The 6,747-nt window shown below is 56.2% G+C and overlaps 2 long non-coding RNA genes across 2 annotated transcripts; one reads left to right on the top strand and one right to left on the bottom strand.

Moving 5' to 3' along the window:
- The first annotated feature begins 453 nt into the window (after nt 1–453).
- On the top strand, nt 454–1,832 carry LOC120512488. The gene is made up of 3 exons (XR_005630027.1): nt 454–545; nt 1,188–1,305; nt 1,536–1,832. It is a non-coding gene; the product is annotated as an uncharacterized LOC120512488 (long non-coding RNA).
- Nucleotides 1,833–2,971: 1,139 nt separating this feature from the next.
- Nucleotides 2,972–3,899, bottom strand: LOC120512487. The gene is made up of 3 exons (XR_005630026.1): nt 3,743–3,899; nt 3,444–3,544; nt 2,972–3,356 (listed from the first exon to the last, which is right to left on the bottom strand). It is a non-coding gene; the product is annotated as an uncharacterized LOC120512487 (long non-coding RNA).
- Nucleotides 3,900–6,747: the final 2,848 nt, after the last annotated feature.

The raw sequence follows: 6,747 nt of genomic DNA, 5'->3' as shown, positions 1-6,747 counted from the left end.
CTTCACCTACAGCAGCCAGAAGGCAGAAAAACAAGGATCCAACAAAGCCTTGAGTGGGGAACGGGTTATTATCAAGGCTTTTAAAAGGAAAGAACAAGGTGTGGGAAACAGGACCTGGAAGGTGAGAGAGGAAGGAAATAGGCAGGTAGCTGAGGCCTCTTCAGATTTGAAAAGAAAAGAGAAGAGAAGGGAGGAGGAAAGCCAAGGCTGGCACTAAATCCCAACGCAGCCGGCACAGCCGGCTGGCTGCCAGCCCCGGGAACCCCTGGTGATCTCCCGGAGCAGGTACACGGAGCGGCTCCCGGCAGAGAGCGCAGCGCTGCCGCCGCCGCCATCGCGCCGGTCCTCCCCGGGGCGCTGCGGCGGCCGGCGCTGCCCGAGGACGCGGTGCGCTACCGCCTGTTCGCGGCGGCGGCGGCGGGCCCGGGCGGCGGGGCGCCGCTGCGGCGCCGCACTGCGAGGGGAGCCCGGCGGCCGGGAACCGGGAGCGCGTGAGAGGGAACCGGGAGCGTGTGAGGGAGAGCCGGGACCGACGGCGTGTGAAGGTGACATAGCGGGCTCGAACCGGGAGCGCGTGAGGGGGAGCTGCGGGCGTGTGAGGGGGACACGGCGTAGTCGAACCCGAGAGCGTCTGAGGGGAAACCGGGAGCCGGGAGCGTGTGAGGGGGACCCGGCGGCCGGAAAGCCGACCAGGAGCGACTGAGGGGGAGCTGAGGGCATGTCAACGGTATTCGGCGGCCGGGAACCGGGGGAGTGTGAGGGGGACCCGGGCCGTGTGAGGGGGACCCGGCGGCCGGGAAGCGAGCGCTTGTGTGGGGGACTCGGCGGCTGGGAACCGGGAGCTTGTGAGTGAGAACTGAGGGCGTGTGAGGGGGTCCTGAGGGCCGGGAACCGAGGCCGTGTGAGGGGCACCCGGCGGGCTCGAACGGGAGCGTGTGAGGGGAACCGAGGCCGTGTGAGGGGCACCCGGCGGCTTCCCAGGCTCTCGGTGTCGCAGCACGGGTTAACCCCGTGAGGCATCTGGTGCCACCTCCCTGCTGCAGCAGGGCCATCCCCGAGCACAGGACACAAGATTCTGTCAGCGGGGTCTGGAATATCCCCGGAGAGGGAGACCCGCAGCCCGTGTGGACAATCTGTTCCTGGGCACGGCGTTGCTGAGCCGCCTCTCCGCTCTGTGCCCCGTCCAGGCGAGACCCCGGCGCACTTGGGCGGCACCACCGCGTTCGGGGATAACGTGGAGGATGAGTGGTTCATCGTGTACCTGCTCCGGGAGATCACCAGGGAGTTCCCGGGGCTGGCAGCCAGGTGAGGCTGAGCTGCTTGTGTGGGAGGGCTGCCAAGGGGCATGGGCTAGTGCAGGGTGTGCCTGCCTGTGGCAGGGCGCTTGGAACCAGATGATCTCTAAGTTCCCTTCTAACCAACGCCTTTCTATGGGTTTATGAATATTAAAAAACCCCAGCAGACATGGATTCAGAAGTGTGTTGTTGTGCCCTGCAAGGCTTTTCCTACTAAATTTCCAATTTCTCCTTGGCCAGTATTGATGACAACGATGGAGAGTTTCTCTTGATAGAAGCAGCTGATTTTCTCCCAAAGTGGCTGAATCCTGAGCACAGTGGAAACAGGGTGAGTAAAACTTGTGTACAGCTGGCACGGTGGCCACAGTGACCTTTTCTGTAGCAGCTGGAGTTTTCTCTTGCACCTCTCTCTAGCCAAGTGGTCTGACTGCCTCTGAAAATCCAGAGTGCTGTCTGTCCCTTGCTGTTGCTCCCTTCAGGAGCACTCCTGTATCCAACAGAACTTTCTAGCTGTACTAGAACTATTTGGATTGTTTTCTTTTTCACCATACTGTGGAGTACCATGCCAAAGTCTGTTCATGTTGGCTGTGCTCCCAGAGGTCTCTTTTAATCGAGCGCTGCTCAGTGAATGGTGGAACCACTACACCGCTCTCCTGCGTGACTCACAGACCCTCACACAGCTATTTTTTGTTTCACTTTGGGAGTGGTTACTGATGCAGTATTTTTAGAATATTTTTTAATATTCTCTGTATTTTATTCCCTTCACTCATGCCAGCCTTTCCCATGACTTTTTTTAACCATCCTGCCCAGGAGAGAGGAGTGGGAGCTGCCCCGGCCCTCGGGGGGACCCGTGCCCGGGGCTGCCCCCGCCCGCCGGGGCTCCTTCCCTGCAAGGCCCCGGCCCAGGGCTGCAGCCCCGGCCCCACGAGCACCGAGCCCGGCCCAGGAGCACCCCCAGGCTGCCCTCAGCCACCCCACACCGCCCGAGCCCCTCACTCACCATGCTTGTATAATGTTGTGAAAAACAAGCATAATTATTGGCTTTTGCATTTATGTATTAACTTTTGTTTTGCAAATTATTATTGACCACAAAAATCCTCAAATAGTACACAATGTAATTACTGCTTTTGATATAGTATAATCTGTCAGTTTATGTATACACCCTATAGCTTTTTTAAATAGTGGTGTAATAGATGCTATTACATAGTGTAGCATAATAGAGACTGTGAAATGTTGAAATAATTTTTTCATGTAACTAATTCAGAAAATGGTGTAAAATAATTAAGTGATTTCCCACATTCAGGGACTTTTTGATCAGAAAGACAATATAACAGAAACAGAAACCAGAGCACTTAAAAAAAAAAGAACAATTAATTGGCCCTCATTATCAGGGAGTGAAAATACAAGAAGATAGAACCACAAGAAAAAATAAAATATATTAGTTTAATTTACAGGATGGCATGATGACAAGTCAAAGTTAAAACAAAAAAGTAAAACCAAAGTAAAAACAAAAAAACAAGTTAACTCAAAGGAATGTTTGAGTATGTAAATATGAAAAATATGGATGTGCCCCCTGTAACGCAAAAATATATAGAGAACATAATTTCAGTTAATCATCTGGAAATAGCCAAGTATCCCAGAGCAGGATTTTATCCCTTTTATCCCTCAATAAACTTTTTTATAAAACTGTAAATAGAGAGCTGTGTTTCTCACATAGAATGACTGGATGTCACTCCAGGCAGCATGGGAGGCAGGATGGATTGCAGAGCCTTTTCCTTTGCACACCCAGCCCAGCGCTGGCACTGGGCATGGATGAAGAGGCACTGAGGTGACCCTGAGAGCGAGGGCAAGGCACAGGGTGCAGCTGAGCAAGGACAGCCCTGGGCTGGGCTGAGAGGTGAAGCTGGCACTGCCCAGCGTGGAGAAGGTCCTTTCTGCAGCCCCTGTTACAGGGGAGCCTGGGCCTTGCTGCAGACATACGGCCGCTCCTTTGAGCAGTTCTCACTCCTGAATCTCTCCTCAGCCAGGTACACACAGTCGGAATCGCCAAAGACAGGAACCCTGCAGGGAGGAGCAGAGGCAGGCTGGCTGCCAGGGGAACACCTTGTGCCCTGTGCCCCAGGCCCTGCCCGGCTCCCCGGCACTCACCGGGAGCTGTAGCTGCTGCCGTCCCCCCAGTGCAGGCGCTCGCCCCGTCTGCGCAGCCCGAGCCAGTAATCGCCGTTCCCGCGGAGGCGGAAGAGCAAACCCTGCCCAGGAGAGAGGAGTGGGAGCTGCCCCGGCCCTCGGGGGGACCCGTGCCCGGGGCTGCCCCCGCCCGCCGGGGCTCCTTCCCTGCAAGGCCCCGGCCCAGGGCTGCAGCCCCGGCCCCACGAGCACCGAGCCCGGCCCAGGAGCACCCCCAGGCTGCCCTCAGCCACCCCACACCGCCCGAGCCCCTCACTCACCATTTCCTCCTCATCCTTCAGAATGGCCAGGGAGGCCCCGAGCTCCGAGCACCGTTCCTCAGCCTGCTCCCAGCTGCTGAAATCCCTTGAGAAATAGTAGCAGACCCATTGTAGCCAACCCAGCCAGGGGGACAGCACTGCGGGGTTGCAGGTGTCACTGTAACCTTTGGTGCTGGAACTGGGCTGGGGCCGCCGCCGAGCTCCGCCTCGCCGGGCTCCGGTGCCGCCTGCTGCTGTCCCGGCCTCCCGCACCGGGCACGGCCGCCGCCATCGCGGGTTAGAGCCGAGGGTGTGGGAGAGATTTTGGCCGCTTTTACCAAGCAGCGTGCCGGGGAAAGCGGCTGGGAGCTCGCCTGCCTGCCGGCCTCCAAGAAGAGATCTGATCGCTGGGGATTACATTTAATATCTGGGAAGCCAATTTGGCGGGCCGGGCGCTGGGAGAGGAGATCGGCCCTCAGTATCTGCCCGGCTGGTCGGCTCAAAAATGCCATGGGAGCCAGGAGCTGAAAACCGGGGCGAGCTCGAGGAGGGGCGGCCGACAGGGTTTGTTTTTTTTCCTGTTCCGAAAAAAAACTGCGCTAAGAAAAAGGGCCCAACAGAAGAACCGCAGCCCCTGGGGGTCTCAGCAGGGGCTGCTGCAGCAGGGCAGGGGCAAGGGAAGACACATCCCAACGCTGGCGGTGCTTGGATTCTGTCGGCCTGTGCAGTTCAGGCACATAAAATTAATCCCAATATTCAACAATTTCCACCACCTGCTATTTTCCCCCTCTTTTCCTGCATGGATTTGACAGCTCTTGGTTTCCTCCCACAGAGCTGGAAAGCAAAATGCCCGCCTGCCCCGTGGCCATCCCTGCCGCCTTCCATCGCTCCAGCCTTCTCCCTCTTTCTCTCCCCTTCACTTGGCTCCACTTTCTCCCTGCCAGCTGGCAGCAAAGCCATTTCAGCCACTGGCACCAGCTGCCTCCTCTCCCTCGCTCCCGTTTTGCCCACTCGGAACTCCCGGAGCCGCCGTGGGGCCGGGTCCTGGTGCAGGGAATGATGGCAGCGATTCTTGGGCTGGGCCGGGCCAGGCCAGGGGCCCGGGGCAGCAAAACCGCTCTGTGCCTCTGCTGCTGCCCCTGGGCAGCCTCCCGGGCCCGCCTCCCCACCCACGTAATCGGTGGCCTCAGTGGCCCCGCTGATCCGCGGGGCACGCCGGCTCTTGGACGCCCCCTCTTGGCACGCCCGCTCTGGCACGCCCGCTCTGGGATGCCCGCTCGGGGATGCCCTCTCTGGGATGCCCGCTCTGGCACGCCCGCACTGGCATGCCCGCTCGGGGATGCCCTCTCTGGGATGCCCGCTCTGGGATGCCCGCACTGCCGGCCCAGCTCGGTTCACGGCCCTTTGCTCCCTTCTCTTGTTTCAGCAGGGTTGCTGTGCCTTGAGCCAGGGCTGGCCCCTGATTCTCCTGTGCTTTCAGAGTTCCAGGATAAGATCTCTGGGCTCTGTGGAAAGCCTCACCTGAGCTGAGGCTCCTGTGGTCTTTACCAACCCTTCTGTGACACATCCTTGTGGGGCAGGGCTGTGAGCTGCTGAGGGCAAGGCTGCTCCTGCTCTGAGGCAATCAGACACAGCCCCAGGTATTCTCCCAGGAGCACTCCAGCAGTTTGCTGTGTTTGGGATCTCACAGCTGCTGTTATTGACAGACTTGCGTTTAAGGTGTGTGAATATTTTTAAAGGCTTTTCTGTAAGTGTCACAGTGAGGGTGGCTGTGACAAACCTCTCTGGTTCCCTGACCTCAGGCGAGGGTGGTGAAAATGAAAAGGAGTGGCTTTGATGGAGCTGCCCAGAAAGAACTTTATTAAAGGGTGAGAAACAACAAACGTGGAGAAGCCTGCATAATAGGAGGGGCAGGATCCAAAGACCCCAAACAAAGGGGAAACAACAATATACACACTCAGGGGTGGAACATTCTAGAACTGTAACCATAGGGGGGAAACAAGCAAGCACTAGGGGAGCAGAACTTGGGCAACTTCACATAAAAACACCAAAGGCTTTTGGGGGAGCTCTCAGGCTGGCCCTGAATTAAACAAATAATTCCCAGGGCTTGAATCCAATGCCTGCCTCTTTTGGGGTAAAATCCAGCTGACTCTGGGTCACAGCTGGGCCAATGCCACCTATGAGGATCTGCAGCTGAGCGTGCAGTGGCAAGGCCTGGCTGATTGATGAACTGAGGGAGAAGCAGAAGAAGCAGCTCTGGGCTGGGTTATGGCCATGGCAGCGAATTCCCTTCCCCGAGCAGCAGCTCCGACCATCCTCCTCCAAAATCAGAGAGAGACAGAGAGAGAGAGAGAGCCAGCAGCTGGCAGACCCTTCTTCACAGTCAGGGGCTGATGCCAAAAGCAGGATTCCTCCTCAGCAGGTCTCAGCTGCTCTTCTTCCACTTCCAAGCACAGTCCAAAAGTGCCACCTTCAGGCCAGTTTGTGATGATTTCCAAGAGCCCAGGGAGATCTGGATTTCCCATCGGAGCTTGTTGTGCAATGAGGGCAATGCACTCACTCCAGGCAGCATCTGAGGGCCACGGGCCCCTGAACACCAAAGCCACCCTTTTCCATTTATTTTTCACAGAAGCAGAGTATGAAAGAAACTCTTGGGGATAGGTTTCCAAATTAATTTTCAAGTAATGTAATGTTTTGAGAATTCTAATACAATCAAAGTTCTACAGGCTGGTGAGGTGGTAAATGCTGTAATCACTGAAATGAGACCAATGTAATTACAATCATTTGAGTTTATGGATACTGATCTGTTTGAACTACATGCAGTTAGACTGTCAGCAATGCAAAAGCAATTGATGTAGCAAAACCTCGACCACAATAAATTAATAAAGCAGATAAAAATTATTAAGAAGAAGGCACTGTTACAACACAACTACATTTTACAGGACCAAAACAAGAGCTCTGGCTGAGAATCTACTGCCTCTCTAAGGGGCTCTGACACAAAGAAAACTGCTGAAGCCAGAGTAATG

The sequence above is a fragment of the Passer montanus genome, unplaced genomic scaffold, assembly GCF_014805655.1.
Source record: "Passer montanus isolate IOZ18808 unplaced genomic scaffold, ASM1480565v1 scaffold737, whole genome shotgun sequence".
Taxonomy (NCBI): Eukaryota; Metazoa; Chordata; class Aves; order Passeriformes; family Passeridae; genus Passer; species Passer montanus.
Note: the sequence above shows the minus strand (reverse complement) of the source record. Positions and strands in the feature narration are given on the sequence as shown.